This window comes from Triturus cristatus, chromosome 5_1 (genome assembly GCF_964204655.1).
Source record: "Triturus cristatus chromosome 5_1, aTriCri1.1, whole genome shotgun sequence".
NCBI lineage: Eukaryota > Metazoa > Chordata > Amphibia > Caudata > Salamandridae > Triturus > Triturus cristatus.
In genome coordinates, this window is record NC_140587.1 from 861,012,811 (window position 1) to 861,032,849 (window position 20,039).

The 20,039-nt window shown below is 43.6% G+C and overlaps 1 protein-coding gene across 3 annotated transcripts in view; it reads left to right on the forward strand.

Moving 5' to 3' along the window:
* CCDC102B (coiled-coil domain containing 102B) overlaps positions 1 to 20,039 on the forward strand; it is a 408,868-nt gene that overhangs the window by 331,996 nt on the left and 56,833 nt on the right. The window lies entirely within an intron of this gene.

Sequence of the window (20,039 nt, forward strand, 5' to 3'; positions counted from 1 at the left end):
TGCTGCACATCCCTAATTAATGCTGTGTTTGTGAAACTTTCAGGGGATGTATGTTACACATCTACTAATGTCATACACCTAAAATGAGTTTTCTATACTTTGATTTAAAATATTATTAAACATTAGAACTTTTAAATGTAGTAATACATCATACTGATACATATTATTTGTCAGCACACTAAATGATTTCAAATGCATCAGAATTATTTTAGAATCATCATCTTTATATTCTTTATGAACATATGTCCAGTTTTCATATATTTTACGTCAAATTAGCTTGATTAATGTGGGCTTGACTGAAAATGTAAAGTCTCTTGTCTTGCCGAGTCTACTGCTTGTGAGAGAATTCCTCAGTATAACCAATAAAGTTAAACAGTGTTTTCTTTCCTGAGTTCTCATGTTACTAAACAAGACACTTTGCTAAATCTTTCCTTACAATCCTGGGAAATTGTCCTCTTGAACTTGCTTATGTGCTTTTGCTAAAGGAGTATTGTTTAGATGTTTCACTTATCAGTTTGCTTAAGGACTGAGTAATTGTCCCACCTATTTCTCTACATTTTGTGTCGTCTTTATGTCGCCTGCCACTAATTCCTATACAAACCGACCAATGAACTGAGTGGTCTGATAAGATGAGGTGACTCCAGGAGGTGTCGCCCACAGACCTTTAAGAGATAAGTCAACTGTAGAAGATGTCTTGGAGTCCATGTGCTGCAACACCTAAAGCATGGTGTATAATTCGCTATCCCTGACTGTCTTTTCTGATGTTTTCGGTGAAGAAATGGCAAATATGTTCCAATTCTCCAAATGTGGCAAAAAAGTCAAATTACACTTGTGGACTACAGTGTGGCTTTGTAATTTGTAACACCCACATGGGAGATTTTAAAGCATGGCATATAGGTTGCCTCAGCAACCCTCGAATGATGGTAGGTCACACTGCAGTAAACTCAATTCAGAATACATTTTTTTACATGTTCAGAAGCCTGTGTCTAACAATAGATAAGTTAACTGCCTGATGGAAGATTGGCTGATGGAACGGACACTTATACATTTCTCTGAGCTGGTTGGTATGAGCATACATGCTGACTGATAGGTTGCTGATTATCCTATTACTCAGATTTGCTTCCTTGGCAATTTGAAGTTGCCTGATGAGTATGTCATATGCAACGTAGTGGTCTCTTCCTTGCTGGGAGACTGCTTGAACTGGCATCATTTATGTCCCTCCCTGAACTCTTGAGCTTTGGTATATCTATTTAGAATCTCAACCGAATTGCCTTATAATCTGATGCAAATTTATTGATGCATTTATTTTTATTTAACCTTTGATAAACTATACTAAAATTCTCCATATTTAACACAGCTATCATGATTATTTCTATCCAAGTGAATGTGCATTCTAAATTTGGGTCTATCAATGATCAGGAAAGATCATATTAGAGCAATCTCAGAGCATCAAATACTAATCTTATTATTCGTATCGCTTTAACTGAGCTTTTGGTTTGTATTATTTTGACTTGCCTACATTTCTTCAGGAGGTTTGGGCTTGCTGTGATAATCCATTGTTTTAAGAGTAATTTACATGAGTCTAATTTCTAGTTTGTAGTTCAGTTATGCAATTCCTGACCCTCATTGGATGACTCTTGGGACCCTTATATCCAACTCCTCTCAGCACTAAACAAGGTCCATCGGAGAACCAAGAGAGGGATACGAATGATTTGACAGAGGAAAAAGAAAAAGAAAAGGTTTTTTTTAGTGGGCCCAGTAAACGTTACAGAAAGAGTGAGCCTGCCTTTGAACCCGGCTTCACCATAGTCACACTGGCACCTTTGAGAGGAGGGAGACCAGATGGACAAAAACAGTTTAAGTGAGTTTTCTATTGGTGGGGTGAGGGAGGGACCTCATTTTCATAGGCAAGCCTAGCAGCAAGTGAGGGATGATACAGCAGCAGAGAAAGGTTTTCTCAATTTTAGAATTGGGCTTTCTGCGTATATTTAGCCGGAAGTCATAAAACATACTACAAAGCCCTGTATGTTTATTTGGGTAGCTTCAGTCTCCTTTTCCTACTATTATTTTCCTACTATTATCACTATATTTTGCGGTTACTGCCACTTGCATACTGCTTTCCCTTGATCGAAAAGCTCTATAAGTCAGAAATGCTGGCTTTCGCATGTCCATAGGGACAGTGGAATAAAAGTTAAGAGGATGTCCTGGATAAGGAAACAGCAATGAATTGAACAGTCACATGTTTACCCATAATGCCTGACACTTCAGGCAGCTTACAGAACTACATTTGGGTGACAATGAGCACAGAAATGTCAGTGTGGTCTAGACAGCAAAAACACTTACCCTCTTTCTAAGCATGACACCGAGCAGCATGTGGAAAAGCAGTCCATCTTCTCTTGAACCTATGTAATCTCTGGTAAGCTCTTGGCGCATTTCTCACCAGCAATGTAAGAGGCCATGACCCTGAGAAGCCAGGGTGTAAAAGCATGTGCCCTCCTTGGTCAATAGCTGATATGCCTCTGAAGACCTCCTAATGAACATATTCAACTTTTGAATGCACCCCAGTAATAGATTCTGCCTAGGTCTGAGAATGAGGGTAAACTTCCCTAGGTCTAATGTTTAAAGACTATTGTACTCGTCTGAGAAAATGGGGAGTCTGCCTATTCCCAGGAGTATACTGAAATACTATTAGAGGACTCAGGAGGTGAAACAAAATTACTTTGCAACATAGAACATTCTGTGTTTAATTAGTACATGTTCCTAGAGCAGTGGCCGGATTCCTTCCCAGATTCTCTGACTTGAGACTCATCTTTGAGCTTCTGACACCTTTATTTATGACAGTCTGCCATACTTAGTTATTGATGGTCTTCTAATTTTGAGCTGAGAATACTATCCAGCTTATTATGCAAAGACTTTGGGCCTCATGTAGGTAGCCAAATACCGGTCGGTAACGGCCGATTTTCGGTAATTATACCGTTACCGACCGGTATTTTGGCTTTTGGTATGTAGGGGGAGAATTTCTGTATTCGGAATTTACAGATTCGGTAAATTCCGAATACAGAAATCAGATGTAGGGGGACTGTGTGGTGTGTGTGGGGATTCGTTATTTACCACCAACTAATAGTTGGTGATAAATGACGAATATGTGTGTAAATGCATTATTTTGCCCGTAGATGTGTGCAATGTGGCAGACACACATGCCCTCAGGGCATGTATGTGTGCCACATGTGCACACATGGCCAAATCAGGGGTGCAACAGGGTGTCAATGTGACACCCTGCCACCCTTGCATGTGCTCCCCCATTACCGAATCGGTATTTACCGATTCGGTAATGAGGCATACCTTCCCATCAATGGGAAGGTATGCCTCATTACCGATTCGGTAAATACCGATTCGGTAATTACCGAATTATTCCGAATCGGTAATATTTACCGACCAATAACCTACATAGCATTTACCACTTCATAAATACCGAATCGGTATGATTCGGTATTTATGAAGTGGTAAATGCAAGCCCACCTACATAAGGCCCTTTATGCTTATGGTTTGATTTCTCCCTTCAGAACTTTTTATTGGGCATCTAAGCTGACACCTTTTCTCTCATTATTCCAACTAAATTTAGATTAGGGAATTTCCTTTATGGAACACACTTGGAATTTTCTTACAACAGTAACTGTTATTTTCACTAATATTGTATTATAATCAATTAGTGATTAATGAATTAATTTAACATTTAATGCTGAGATCTAAAGATGAATGCTTAATGAATAAACATTGAAAAACTCAGACAATTGAAAATAAAGCACTTTAACTTACACTAATTCACTTAAGTGACTGTACTAAAGGTTTTTAATAATTTGTTGTCAACAATCAAATGTCCTTACGACTAGTGGCGGGGGGTATTTAATGATTACACCCAAAGATTAAGGTATGGAAAACCCAGCGTCCTCACTACCAAGCATGGGTCAGGGATTTCTGACAGAAACCAGTTTACTTTTGTGAGTCAGAATGTTTGGACCTTATAGCAACTCAATAAGTTTGATGTCAGATCTTGACTTCTGTTTCTAAATAAACTGGTCCCATACACCACTCATTTTATTGCATACATTTATTTGGCACATTGTTGAACATTCATGAGTTTTTTTGGAGTCAGCCAGAATATAGTTTACATTTCATTTGTTATCATCTTCAATATATGGAAATGTTGCATGAAATATCTTAACCGTTAACCGTTCTCCTTGCCAGTCTACATATCTGCAGACTCTGCTTCCCCTTCATTATCAAAGTTTTTAATAATCCGAAAAGGTTTTTGCCTGGAGATAGGCACAGATGATAATCAATTAAACCTTTCTTATATTGCCTCTCTCTACTGGCTGTAAAGGCTCACTTGCATGTAACCTTATGATTTCTTAACTTTATGTTCTTTGACAGGTGTTTCACCTTACTCTACCAACTTGGGTCTTTTCTTGAGTGGAAATTAATAGATTACTTATAGATGATACTTTTCACACTAATTCCAACTTTTACATATCACAATCTGGATGTTTTCGCCCACCTGAACCTAGCCATCCATGGTCTTCTCCACTTTGGGGGTTTTGACACAAAGGTTTAATGACAGTAAGAGAAGATCCTTTCTAGTCAGTGGTTGTGAATGTGTAAAAAACAAATAAGAGAATACTATTTTTCCCAAAATAACTATCTGCCTTCAGGAAGGACTCAATTTCATGATTAATAATAAGATAATTATTATTTATTAATGTAATTAGTAATTATTATTAATATGATTATTGCGAGGCAAAATTGAAATCAGTGCAAATAGGATCAATCTTCATAATCCACCTTTTCTTTATTTACAATTGCTATTTATCAAAAATATCATAGGCTGTATTGTTAGTAGACCATGTACAATAGTACTGCAATTGAACACTTCACCTTTTATAATGAAAACGTTTTAGTGAAATAAGTGTTGATTGTAGGAAACTGGCTCTATATATACTCCCCCAAAATGAGGTATAGTGTGTATAGAGTCCAGGTGACCCCAGAGGTAGGCAGAGGTTAAAGTTAGATAGAACCTTACCCTCTATTTGTGGTAGAGTGGTCGAGCAGTAAGACAGTATCAGAGGGCAGTGTTAAGCATTTGATGTACACACTCAGTCAGCAAATGAATTCACACACTCATGGACTGAACTCTAGACCAATTGATTTTGTATACAAAAAATATACTGTTGGTTTATTTTTAGAACCAAGCAGGCCTGGCACAGGTAAGCATTAAATACTTCACAGTAATACGTTGCTGATTGTAGAACAGTTTGAAAATGCAATAGGAATTGTACTTTGTTTGATTTACAAGAGATGCAGTAGGTTGCAATACTTACCAAATACAGAAATGAATAGGCTTTTTCAGTAAATTACAGGTGTTACTTTTTACGTTACTTTTCTAACTCAGTGCTGGATATCTAGATTCAGCACTGGGACCTTTCCTGCAAACATGTAAGTAAATAAGTGTTGGTTATTCATGCGATTTTTAGAGAATATATTAAGATTTTCAAAACTCCACACTTCGTAACATTTTCGAACAAAATTGTCAATGTTATCCCATGGAGGAAAAACTGGTTATCGGTTCACAGGTAAGTTATCGACTGTTGGAGTTAAGGTTCTGGAGTTAGGCTCAGGGGTCCCACAGGGTCAGTGATGCACTCTTGTTACACACTCAGCGGCACTAGGGCGGCCGGGTGCAGAGTGTTGAGGCCCAATGTTATCCAGTGGGGGATAGGGGGCCTCTGGTTGGTGGCTGCTGGCAAGCAGGCCACTGGGCTGTGGGAGTAAAGCTCCTAGGGTTTATGTCAGAGCAAATGGGGAAACAAAGTAGCACAAAAGGTGCACCCTCAGTGGCACTGAGGCGGCCGGGTGCAGAGTGCTGTTTCGAAGTAGGGTGCCCTGTTGTTTTCAAAGGAGCACCTCCAGTTTGCAAAAGCACTGTAGGCAGGAAGACGAAGGACTTCTGGGTGCTACCACCGCTTTGAAAGGTAAGTTAGGGTTTTTTTAGGCACCGTTGGTTTGGGCACACAAAGCTGTGGGCCGTCGGGTGCAGGGGTGCCTTTTAGGGTCGGATCTTCTTACCAGCTCCTGGTCTCGGTTAGGGGGAATTCTGGATTTAGTCTGCAGGCATTGGCTGGAGGCTTGAGGCAAGTCAGGGGTCATCACATCTTGGTTCAGGATCGCCTGGGTGACCTCCTCGGGGTGTTTTTCCACTCGAGCTTGGGGCGGGTTCAGGGGGTGCAGAGTGGACTCGATTCGCGTGGGGACCAGTTGCTGAAAGCAGCAAGTAGTCTAGGGAAGCTCACAAAGGCGGCATGCCTTTGAAGCTTCCCCTTCGTGAACCCTGCCATCCTGGGGAGGGGACTTGGCACCTCGTCCCAGGATGTGCATTGTTTCAGGCCCCCAAAAACAGCAGGTTCTCAACCCAGGGGTCCAGAAACATGTCTGTTGATGGCAGCCTAAGCAGCCACTCAGTCAGGACACTAGAAGTGGGTTTGTTTTCAGGGGGCCTTCTCTGAGATGCCATCTGGGTGCATTTTTCATTAAATCCCACACTGGCATCAGTGTCGGTTTAATGTGCTGAGAAGTTTGATACCAAACTTCTCGGTTTTCAGTGTAGCCATTATGGTGCTGTGGAGTTCGTAATGACAAACTCCCAGCACCATATACTCTTAATGGCAGCACTGCACTCACAATGTCTAAGAATGGACTTAGACACTGTAGGGGTACAGGGTTCATGCACCTGTACCCTCACCACTGTTATAGTGCACCCAACTAGAGGGGTGACTGATCTATGCCAGGGCAGTGGGTTGTAGGCATGGCACACAGGGATGTGTGCTATATCAACTCTTCACTTTGTTCTGAACCAAAACACGCAGCCTGCAAAGGCAGTGTGTGAGTGTGGTGGTACAGGACCTCTAAGGGTGGCATAACAAGTGTTGCAGCCCTTAGTGGCCTTCTCTGGTCACAGTGCCCTGGGTACCTGTGGTACCATTTACCAGGGGCTGACCTGTGGCCAGAGATGCCAATTGGGTTTAGTTTTGGGGAAAGAACACAGGCCCTGGGAACCTGATTGCTACGGACTTAGGGCACACCAAGCAAAAGTGCATCAGTAGTCTGGCGAAAATGGGGGGGGGGGGAGTTACTGCAACATAAACCCACTTTCCTACATTGATTACATGATTTCTAGCATGAAAAAGTATAAAGGTGTAAGAAAACGTATATGGACTTTATAGTACTTATCCAGCTGCTCTCCTTGGCAGGGTGTTAGGTTGGGGGTTTCTGTCAGATAAGCAGTTGCATTTAGGAACGCACTTTCATAGCTATACAATCTGTGCCATCATTCCGTGTTTCACAATTCTTTTTCATGTCTTCTTATCTTCACTAGTCGACTGAGAATCCCATGAATGTATTACACTATTATTGTTCATCAATAGAGTACAAGTTTATACTTAGCTGTGGAAGGCACATAAAGTGTACTCCTACACACAGGTTCCTGTGGCTATGGACTAATCATACATGTCTAGGTAAAAATCTGGTTGTTCGTTGCAGCTGGTGCAAATACCGGGCACAGGCTTTTAACCTTCTCCACTGGTGAGGAAGCAGCTCCAGCTCTGACTGACCTCTGAAAAACATGTGCTGTCCCCATACCTGGTTCCTTACTTTCCCGTCCCTTTGTTTTTGGGACTTCTGTGTATTTATAGTTTCACATGCCTGATATGTACAAGGCAGACGATGTGCCTGCATGAAATAGTGGACAAGACGATCTACATGCTGCTGCAGCATGAGTCCCTAACCCTTGAGAGCAAGTAGATTTCCAGTGTGTAGAAGGAATATACAGTCACCTCCTTCCAAGACAACTGTCTTGAAAGGTAGCTGAGCTCTCCTTCCCCTGTATAGTGTTCTTGGCACTTCCAAGCATCTAAGTGACCTTGGTCAAAACACCCTGTTTTTGTCACTATTCATAGCCTTATGAGCTGGTAGCCTCATCTCACTTCTTTCTTTTCCTGAAAGGCCAGAAGTAAATCCAGGACAGTACATTCTGCATCATTTTCAGGATGTGACAAATCTGTTTTTTTCTGCAGCTTTATTTTTGCACTCTAGACAGTTCATAATTGTGATTTCTGAAACAACTCAGGCTTGATGCCCACACTTGAGTTAAATGTGTTCTGCTTAAAATGCCAACCATTTTCAATCTAAAGTTGCCATATTTCGGTGTGTGGCCAAGATGGTGGACAGCTAAGACGTATTCCTGTGTCTCTCCATCCTGCTGCCGTTCCATCCTGTATATCAGCATGCATGCCCGGGACTTACTTCCCTCCTCTGTGTGTCTCGACTCGACGAACATATAGGGCACCAGCCGAAGCATGAAAACTAGCTGACAGAGGCACTCTAGGCTCGAATGGGTGACCGGGTGAGGAGAAAGTGGCCTACAGCAAGTCGGCAAGATGGTGGAGCCGCTGCCCAGCCCTGGTAACAATATCCTGGGAGCTCTACAGAATGAACTCCACTGTGAAGCTGTCCCTGGGGGTGAGAAACTGTGAGTGAGCGGCCACGTCCTCCTCTGCATCATGGACCTCTTGCTTCCCCAGGGGGCTGAGGGTGAGAAAGCAGCACCCTTCCCTGGGGGTGCCGAGGCTCTGGACGTGGTGCTGCGGTAAAACATGCACCCTCTCCTGCTCCTGGCCTGAATTGAAAGGGCGTGGTAACCGGAAGTGCTAATCCATGACTCAGCTGCGATTTCTGCAACCTGGAACCCTAGCCTCACCTGCTCTGGCTCCTGTCCCGAGGCACGGTTTACAGGATGGTTAGGCCTGAAACAGAGGCCCTTAGTCTGAGAGAGAAATGCCCCATCCTAAAACTGGACTCCTGCTGGGCTGAATACTCTTCCCAGAGTCCTCCTAACATGGAGACTGCATCAGCTGGCCTACACCAGACCTGGGCCCTATCCTCCTGGCATTCTCCTGCACTTGGCTGGAAGACCTAAACTCGCTTCTTGGCCCACAACATACCTCGGAGACTCAACACAGTGCTCCTGTACACCTGCAATTAACTGGAGTGCAATATGTTGTCTGGCACTGCATAATCAGCTTCTATCTATGGTCCCAGAGTTGATGAGACTTCCTGCCGGACCCTGGAACCCTGCCGGCCCCATTCGGAGATTTGCCCCCTTGCATAAACGAGACGCGGGACTAAAATTCGACCATGCCAGCATGATGATACTCTCCCGAATGGGCAACATTACCAAATTATCACGAACCGGTCAGCTGGACGAAGCTTTGGAAGATCCCCCATAGCCCTACATCCTGTGGATCCAGTGGGGATGTGAACCTGTCATTCTTGCCACATTGCTACCATTCGTTTTCTGGATTGTACCAGGCTGCTTGCTCTAGGTGGATCTTTCGGGGGTTCTGAGGTTTAATAGACCCACTCTTCACTATATGCAGATCATGCCCTCGCGGCCGCTGAGACAATGGCGACTGGAAGGGGGAAAAAGGCCGCACATTGAAGGACATGCTCACTAAACTCATCAGCTCACAGTCTGAGGGACCCTCGCCATCTTTGGAATTGAACATCTCGCCGGACGCCAGAGAAGCTGAGGCCCCGGTTACCCACCCGTTCCTGGAGGATCTCTTTGCGTCTCTACAGGATGACCTTCAGACCCTCAGGAACAAAATCTCCAATGATCTTAAAGAGACTCTCCGGGACATTGACAGTTTGAGCAACAGAGTTTCAAACTTGGAAAACCATGAAACAAGTTGTGATGAGGAGATCAAGCAGTTGCAACAGGAGGTTCTTCGACTCCAAGATCAACTTTTAGACTTAGAAGGACATGAAGAAGATTTGGAAAACACGATCATGATGCAATAATATACACATTAGAAGTATACCTACCGTAGTTGAGGGATCTAACATCACACAGTTTGTCATGGGGCTCTGGCGTTCGATCCTGGAGGTTCCACCAGAAACCTGAAATCAAGCGAAGTAGAGGGCCTGGGTTGGCTCTAAGAGACCTGACTCTGCACCCCCAGCAGACATTCTAACATGTGTTAACGAGTTCCCCTTGAAGGAACGCATCCTCCGTGCAGCCCGAGACAAAAACCCAATAAAATGTCAGGGCTTCAAGCCGACGCCCTACCAGGACCTAGCTGCCTCCACCCTTCAGAAATACAATGCCTTCTGCCCGGTGACCACTCACCTTCGATCTACAGGCATATCATACTCATGGGTCACCCCTTCCACCTTGTCTTTTGACTGAAAAGAAAACTACACCAGCTTCATTCACTGGAGGAGGCATGTCAGCTTTGGGGCATTGAGGACGTTGCTCCTGAACTATCCCAGTCCAACCGGCACGAGTGGGAGGCTCGCAGGGGCCACTAAAGAGAGGGCACCAGAGCATCTCCCATGGAGCTCTGTCCTGTTCCAGAGACTATAGCTAAAGCCGGCAAGCGGTTTTGGAGACATAAACTGCGGCCTCTACTGGAGCTGCTGTGTCATGAACCTAGCTGTGAATCTTTATATTTTTGAGCTAGGTGGGTGGTTTGAGCAGCGGGTGGGGAGGCAGGGACCACAGGCTACTGGACTCCCTTCCAATATCTCTCCCAGTTGTGTCCTCCACCCTAGACACTGACTTTTCTGGTCTATGTTTACACAGTTGTGCATTCTTTTTCTTATTTCTTTTAGTTGGGAATCTACAGATAACAGCACCACTTCTCTGCTTCCTCATATCCCATATTGGCTGTTTTGCATTCTACAATATGTGATGACCAATAATTTGCATCACAATATTCTCATAGCAATTTGGTCTCCTTAGTACTATGCAATATGACTCATAGATCCTCACCCTCAATGTAAGGAGCCTCAACAACCCTACCAAATGACATGCCAGTCTTTCTTGTCTTGAACACTCAGGTGCCCACATCTGTCTCTTGCAGGACACTCACCTGCTTGCCAGAGATTGCCATAGGTTATGGTCCAGAGCCTTTCTGCAAGAATTCTTCCCCTCCAATTCCTTTCAAGGGAAAATAGGCCCCAAAAAGCTGAAATCCGTGTTAGGTTGCTTACCCATTCGGTATCCTTAGGCGAATATACCTTTACTCTAGGGACTATCTGCACTCCTAACGAAGGTCGTTAACATTTCATACGTCATGCGGTGGCAGATGTGATGGATACCCGGGATCGTCTAGTGCCCCTAGGGGGTGACTTGAACTTCGTTTTTGATAATGACCTTGATAGATCTGCCTAACACCACGGTCAGGTTGGAGCCCTCTCCCGGGACGGAGCACAGTGGTTGAAAGACATAAGTCTGGGTGACATTTGACTGGCTTTACACCCACAAACAAGAGACTACACATTTTACTCTTATGCACATAAAACATACACTTACTAGATCACTTTTTAGGTACATTCCTCATATCCCATATTGGCTGTTTTGCATTCTACAATACATGATGACCAATAATTTGTATCACGATATTCTCATAGCAATTTGTCTCCTTAGTACTATGCAATATGACTCATAGCTCCTCACCCTCAATGTAAGGAGCCTCAACAACCCTCCCAAATGTCAGGCCAGTCTTTCCTGTCTTGAACACTCAGGTGCCCACATCTGTCTCTTGCAGGAAACTCACCTGCTTGCCAGAGATTGCCATAGGTTATGGTCCAGAGCCTTTCTGCACCAATTCTTCCCCTCCAATTCCTCTCAAGGGAAAATAGGCCCCAAAAAGCTGAAATCCAGGGTAGGTTGCTTACCCATTCGGTATCCTTAGGCGATTATACCTTTACTCTAGGGACTATCTGCACTCCTAATGAAGGTCGTTAACATTTCATATGTCATGCAGTGGCAGATGTGGTGGCTACCAGGGATCGTCTAGTGCCCCTAGGGGGTGACTTAAACTTCGTTTTTGATAATGACTTTGACAGATCTGTCTAACACCACGGTCAGGTTGGAGCCCTCTCCCGGACTGAGCACCGTGGATGAGAGACATATGTCTGGGTGACATTTGGCTCGCTTTATACCCACAAACAAGAGACTACACATTTTACTCTCATGCACATAAAACATGCGCTCACTAGATCACTTTTTAGGTACATACGCTATCCGGTCTCGGCTTCGGAAATGGAACCCCACACTGACGACAACTGGAGGTGGCCTGTACACAATTGGTGAATAGTGATTTGGATAGTGCGGAGTACGCTGCTTTCTGGTTCCGTCATTCCTTTTACATTGGTGGAAAAAATGTGGATGTCTTTTGGCTAATGAACTACGGGTGCAGCAACAGGTTGCTGGAGTTCAGGATATTCTTGACACAGAATGCTGGGAACACATTGATGACCCCCACATAGCTGCTATCTTTCGAGTGTTTTACAAGGAGTTATATGCAGGGCAGGACCTACCCATAAAAGGATCGGGAATATCTCAGAGATACCCACAAATTCAAGCTAACGCTAGAACAGGCATCTGAGCTAGACAGCCCAATCCAGGTCGAGGAGGTCATCTCGATCTTTGCTAGGCAGAAACTTCTTAAATCACCTGGTCTGGATGGCTTCCCATCACTTTTTTATAAAACCTTCTGCACAAACTTAGCCCCCTCCTCACTAGACTGTTCAATCCCGTCAAAGATCCAGTCTCGATTCCGCCCTCAATGTCTGCAGCTTTCATCGTCGTTGTCTCAAAGCCCGGTAGGAAAAGCATGACTACGCATCCTACTGGCTGATAAATCTTCTAAATGTCGACCTCAAGCTAATTACTGGCATTCTAGCAGGCCCACTTTTACTGAGCCTCATTGCCCCTGACCAGGCTTGGTTCTGGACTTAATTGATACGGCCCAATGCTTAAATCAGGAACAAATGCTTTTGGCAGTAGATGCCAAAAGGGCATTCGATCAAGTACTCCGGCTATACATGGCAGCCACTCTTAAACATTTTGGCTTCCTCCCCTTGGAGATTACCGATAGACGGGACGGACACAGAGAAATGAGAGGTATTATACATGATTTTTGGTAGAGGGAGCACACGAGTCAGCACACGTTTCTTCTTTCTGCTGATATTATGAATGTGAATAATGGTGACCTCCCTCTTACAAGACAGCGATTACTACACACTTGATACTGGGCACTCTTCGTCCTTTTCAGCTCTGTTATTTCGAGAATAATGTTATTCCCTCTAAAAGCGCCATGTTGTCTTTATATACTGACATCTTTAAAAGGATTGATTTGTACCATATGTTCATAAAAGGATATATGTAAGAGTTTGTTGGTAATTAGTTACGCGACCACCAGCTATTATTCAGAAGCGTGTTTACCAACACATGCCACCATTATCTAAGTGAATTGTTTTAATATATTTTATTTGTTTTATTTACATGCTCATGTGTTGGAGTTGTTACATTACGATCATTATTGACCACTATAGCAGGCCACATATCACATGTTGTTAATCGCTGTGAGCAGTAGGTACATGCGGATGCGATGACTTCCTAGGGATTGTGTGGTTTGATCTGGAGGTTGGCCCTTTCAAAAGATTTCTTTTTCTTTCTTTTTTCCTTTTTTCCTCAGAAAATCTGTGATCTGAGGTAAAACTCACATAAGGTGGAGGTAAATTGATATTACCGCCTAGGTGAGTGGTCATTTGACTGTTATTTTTGGATTTTATCTTCTCACGTTGTTTTTCACGTGTGGGTTTCTCATCACGAGTGTGGTGTCTTAAAGGGATTTACGGTAGAAAAAGGTTATGATATTTACATTAATGTTTGTTTTTTCAGACACTGGACCGGACTGCAGCTGGTACCACTGTCTATATTACCATAACAATTAAGTATGGTTTTCATTTTAACACTTTTCTAAGCAGAGTGACATCTTTTAAAGGTCCTGATGAATGCCGCAAACTTTTAGTCATCTGACAGAAACATGTTGACCGATTACGAATAGGACATCCTTTCAGTCCTTAACATCACTAGCTTTTTTAATACTGGTCTATGGGGACGAATATTAAATTAGGTTTAGTCACCCATGAGCTAGTTTTAAACACACACGACTCTCTCTTATGCACTCTGCCCCTCACCCCAATTGCTGAAATAGGGTACATTAAAACACCTCACGCTCCTCTCTCTAGAGAGAGTTTTAGCCCACACTGGATACCTTGCGGTAACTGTGTGCAAGAGGGGACCCAATGATGAAGCATGTCACCTTTGGGTGAGTGAGGGTTCTCGTCTTTAAGACAAAGATCTTCCCCCCTCCTTTTTGAAGGTTAGTTTGGTCTCTACTAAACCAGCATCCTATCATTTTTGTGAATACCCATATAAACTAAATGACCTGTTAGATATTCAGCAGTATTTGAAAGTTGTTCCTGTCCTAGATATCTCTTTACCATCCTCAACAGTTGTCTGTCTTCCCCCCTTCTTCTCTTTCTCCTTCCTCTATCATTGGCCTCCTATTATTCAAGCAACACTCCGCCCCAGACATTAGGGTGGAGTGTGGACATTGTGAACAATCATACAATGGACCCAGACAAAGCATAGGCCTTCCCACACCATATTTCTGATACTCGACACACTTGAGATGGTAAAATAGCAAGCCCCGGCCCCCTTCTATTGGTGTTCTCGTGAGTTGCCTTATACTGATCAACATCCTATGAGTGCTTGCAGGTAATATTACTGCCTGGCATTAACAGGTTAAGTGAGAATTTTTATTCATGGTTCAGACATTGTGCCAGCCTCCAGCACTACTGGGAGGAGTGCAAAGAAGTGACAGCGAGATGGTATTGTGTTTAATATGTTTGCTGCAAAGATATTCGTTAAGCATTCGCTTTCGTATTTTTTATGTGTATCAGTAAATATGTACTACTGTTTTCATCTATAATTTGTTACTGTGTGGAAACAAATTATCATTGACTGCTGTATCATTTTGATAAAACTCTAATAAAGTCCCGAAAATCCAAATACATGTAGAAGAAGTTTCCAATGTAAAATCAAATTAAAAACTTTTATTCTGCAAATGTGAAAAAAAGTCCAATAAAATACAAATTTGCAGCACCTCCGTTGTCCTATGTAAATAGTCTCTTGGACTGGTCAGATTTCCATTACCTGCAGTGCTTAAATAGTTTCTAAAATATTGATGATCATCTGCCTGTGCTTTGTTGCTGTGCTGCATAAAATGGAATTTGCATTACTGGTGGTTACTTTATCATTCTAATCTAATCTGCAAACGGGGTGGATACAACCAGCAACTGCTACAAATTGATGATTAGCTATTAGAAAAGTATAGAACTGTTGCCTTTATAGCTGAGGGGCCAGTCACAGTTATTGTCAGTATCACAATGGCTAGATCATATTCAAAATGCAGTTGGGAGACTGGGAGAGCAAGTCGAAATGAAAGAAGAGATCCACCATTTTGAATTCCAGTGCAAAAAGTGACTACTTACAGCTTCTTCTTGCATCAATACCCATAGAACGAGTGCTGTTTCAAATTGCTGCAAAACATGTGATGGGGAACCCAGCAATTGTACCCTTACCACTTAATAGTGCAATGTTCTGCTTAACTCACCACCAGCTCTTTCCTAAATTGGAGCAAGATTTGGGAAGTCCTGAGGGATGCAGGAATGTTGTTCCAGATCCTGAGTGCATAGCTGGAGTAGTAATTTGTGGCTTCTTTTATCTCTTATCCACTTATTTACCTCCATTATGATGGACATCTGGATGTGTGTTATTCTGTAGATTTTTAAATCTTTATGCTAGCTTTGCCCTTTTTAATGTTGGTGAAGATGTAAATTATATTATTTGAAATGTTTTTAATGTAGCAATTTCCTATAAATCTAGCTTGTTTCCTGTAAAAATAATAAGTAGCCTATCATTGACTTGTGAGTTTAGATACATTTTTGTGCTGCAAATGCGAGACAAATTCTACTCTCATAGTTTTTCCTGTGATATTGGGCTCATGTTTTTAATTATAATTGAAGGAGCGATTTGTGTAAGCTCCTGGCAATCTATAATATTGTTTCCCAAATTGTTTGTTTGCTGGTTGTTTTTTTAGCCATAATCATCACTTAAGTGATGTCCGATTTAAGAGAGGTAGTATTGACAGGCATTATCAAGGGGAGTCAAAATCAGAAGCAACAATAGCTCCACTGTGTTTACTTTAAACTCTCACAATAAATCTATAAAATTATGCCTCCAGAAAACTGACATCTTATGGAAAATGCAAGTAAGGAAATCAACAAATCTCTCATTCTTTCTTTCGAACAGGATAAAGTATAATTCCTACCACCCGGCGTTCCCTAATGAAAATGGTATCCCACTTGTGTGAGTGTGCAAAGTTCCTGCAACAGGAAAGGCCAACACATAGAATGTTACTACAGGTGTGGGGCTAGAGAGGAGGAGGGAGGCAGACAGCTGGAGTTTAGCCTATTCCTATCCAAACAAAATGGTATAATGAGTGGTACAGAAAACATCACACCATGTTCAAACTCCCCTGATGACTATTGGAAGGTCATAGCTGTGAAAATATAGTGGCAGAAAAAGGGGAGATAATTTCTCGTATTTTCAACTTTCAAAACAAAAATTCAGAGCAGAAGGTGGGTAATTCACTGACAAAATACCATACCCGGCAGTGTCAGTATTTACCACCTGAGTTAAATGACTCACCCCTATTTGGCCTGCTATATATGTAACAGCTTGTCATTTATTTTAGGGGGAGGCCAACGGGGACAGTACGAAACTATTGGCCCTAGCTGTCGATCCTGACAAATCCCTCTATGTTCTGACTTAAAAAACATTTTGGAAGACAGATGTCCTTCAACAGGGCAACCCAGCAAGCTGAAGCTGACAAGCAATTCAGTGTCGGCGGCTGTGACTTCAATGGCATTCCCGATCACCGTGGGATCTCTGGGAAGAAAGTAGGCAACATTTTCTAAGTGCCACTTCCTACAGTTTTGAGGACAGGAGAAATACCCCTCAACACCAGTCAAGGGTCCAGCTACTGGGGGCACCACTAGGGGGTTTGAACTCACTCTAGCAGAGGCCAGCAGCAGGGTCCAGGGCATGTGGGTACTCATCAGCAATGTAGTTTCAGAGAAAAGTCCTCGGTAAGTTTGTTGTATCCCTGACTCTCAAAGAGGAGGTCACTTCTGGGGTCCTGGGTTCAAGGAAAGCTGGTACAATCTTCCTTCATGTTCTTCAGACAACAGGGCAGTTCCTATTCTGATTCTTTACAGGACTAAGAGTGTTCTGATGAGGGTACTGGGGATGCCACATGTATACCCAGTGCCAGCCTGGGTGTTGGGGAAAGTCCTGGCCACTGCTTAACCAATGGATTTAAAGTTCCCAGAGATGACCCTACCCACGTTTGCAGCATCTCCTGTGTGTTTTATGTTAACGTATACTACAGTATCTCTCTTTCCCTAATTCCAACATGGCAGAACCTTTCTTTCCCGGGTCAGAGAGCGCTGTGCTCACACAGAGGTGCTGGTATGATAATGGCCAACCCCTCCCTTTTGATACTCCAAACTAGTTCTAAGGCTGCTCTTCCTCCCACTGGGTTTAGAATCAAGTCATGAAGGAAGACAAAAGGGAGGCAGAAGGTGGTTAATTCACCAGCGTGTGACCTCATCTGCCAGTGACAGGGTAGGCATTCATTGAAGTACAGGAACACTGCTCAAGGACGAGCACCATGTCCCACACCCATGTCCTTGTGCATTATCTGGGAGCAATCCACATCTCATCACAGGGGAGCCATCAGCAGTCTTGTGCCTCTGGACACTGGCAGAAAGGTTATTGTGGCTTTACACATGAAAATTACAACTGTCTAAAAATGTAATTTCCAAAATAGTGATATGAAACCCGATATGATCTTTAAGTTGGATTTTAAATTATTAAATAAAATGAGTCCATGAATTATTTTTTCTAGCAGCTCAGAAACTAAAATGAAGCGCAACAAGTGTTAGAGTGTATTGCAGTGTGTTCCTGTGAGAAAGCCAGCCTTGCCACAGTGAAAAATGACTTTGGAGGTTTTTCACTGAAAGGATACGTAAAACATTAAATCTACATGCACTACTTTTTCAATACAATTCACCCTGCCCTTTAGTCATTAGAGCCTACCTTGGGTGACTCATTAGTATAAAAAAGGAAGATTTAGGCCCAGCAAAATGTTTGTTTTGCCAGATCCAAATGTCAGTTTAAAGCGTCACATCCAGGCAACAGTGGCAGGCCCAGAGACTTGTTTTACAGTGCCACTTGAGTGGGTGGCACAATGAATGCATTAGCTCACTAGTTGCACCTAATTTATAGACACTGGATTCATGTGCTCAAGAAATAGGTTTATTAGCTGAGAAGGGTGCATGCTCCACTCAGGCAGCAACCACAATTCCAACCGCAATGAAGTGAAAACACAACACAAGACAAATTCCAAACCAATTTAGAAAAAAAGAGTACATTTTATGGTTTAAATCTTTTTTGGAGATTTTATTAAACAGCAACAGTACTGGTCTTCTCAGAGCATGCGAAACAACATGGGCAGTTGAGCCCCAGTGAGTAGAGTACCACGCAGGGACACCCCCTCCCCTCCCCGTCCATCCTGATGTGAAGAATCCTAGGGCCTGTCTCGTGGCCCGTAGGTGAGTGTCATTCTAAGTAGCTGCCTGTTGTTGGTCTGAGAGCCGCAGAAGTCTCAGGTACCTGGGGCAGGTTACTTCTCTGAATTCTGAGACAAGGAGGGACAGAAATGGTTGCCAGAGGTCTCTGAATTCTGTGCCTTTTCCTGCTAGTGTCAGAGTCATTTTCTCCATCCCCAACACCTGCCATAATCGCCGTAGCCAACCTGTGAATGAGGAGGTCTGCGGTGTGCGCCAGTGGGTGAGGATGTTCTGAACTGCTGAGCCTAGTGCGATTGCAATCAGGCGGCCTCTTTGGGATTTGCGGGGGTATGTCAAGGGGTTCGGGAGACCTAGCAGGACATAGGCGGGGAACCTCGGTATTTCTTTATCCCGGTGTTTGTCCACCTCATCGAGTACCTGGGCCTAGTAAGATTGGTGGAGTTCGCAATCCCAAAGGACATGCACCAGGGTGCTGACTTTCTCACAGCCCCTCCAGCAGTCTGCGCTCTGTTGGGGGTCTACCAATTGCAGGCGCTGAGGAGTGTAGTACCAGTAGGTAGCTATTTTCATCAACGTCTCGGTATGAAGAGGTAGGAAGAGGTGTGGCGCCGCGGCCAGGGCGACTGACTCCGGAATCTGGGGATCACGGTTCGTTCCCCGGCGCCAGCGGCAGATTAGCCCAGCACCATGTGACTCTGGGCAATAGCTTGCTTAATCTTCCCGATGGTCCCAATGCCTAGAGACCCTTACGGGTGATTGTTCGCGCTTTACAAATGTGTATTATTATTATTATAAATGTGGTAAGTTCAGTATGATAGGCTGAGTGGCGGGCTCAATAAAACACCCGTTCCCATTCGTTGTGGTTGAGTGACCTACCCAGATCTTGCTCCCACCTGGCGCGGCTGGCGCTGTACGTATGTGTGTTCCTTGCAAGGAGCATTTTATATAAGTCTGAGATGAGTTTCTTGTCAGATGTGCGTGTGAGGAGCCATTTTTTATATGCAGAGAGAGGGCGGTGAACGTGAGGTTTAACGTCTAAGTGTAGTGCCCAGTGTCGGATTTGGAGGTATCGTAGTCACTCAGACTCAGGTATCCCTTATTCTGACTTAACCTGTTGAAAGGAGAGGATTCCATCTAAGTCTAACAGATGGCCCAGGGACCGACAGTCGGTGGCGCGCCAGCGTGCACCCACCGCTTCTTCCATGCCCGGCTGGAAGTCGGGGTTGTCGAAGATGGGCGTTAGCGGGGAAGGGAACGTAGTTAGATTACGTTTAGTGCTAGTGTTATCCCATGCCTCCAGGGAAACCTTTGTGATGTATGATACATAGAGATTAGAGGGGTCTGTGTGCCCGACGAAGGAAGGGAACCCTCTGTAGGGGTGTGGCAGCCACCGCCTGCTCTTGAAAGAGCCAGTG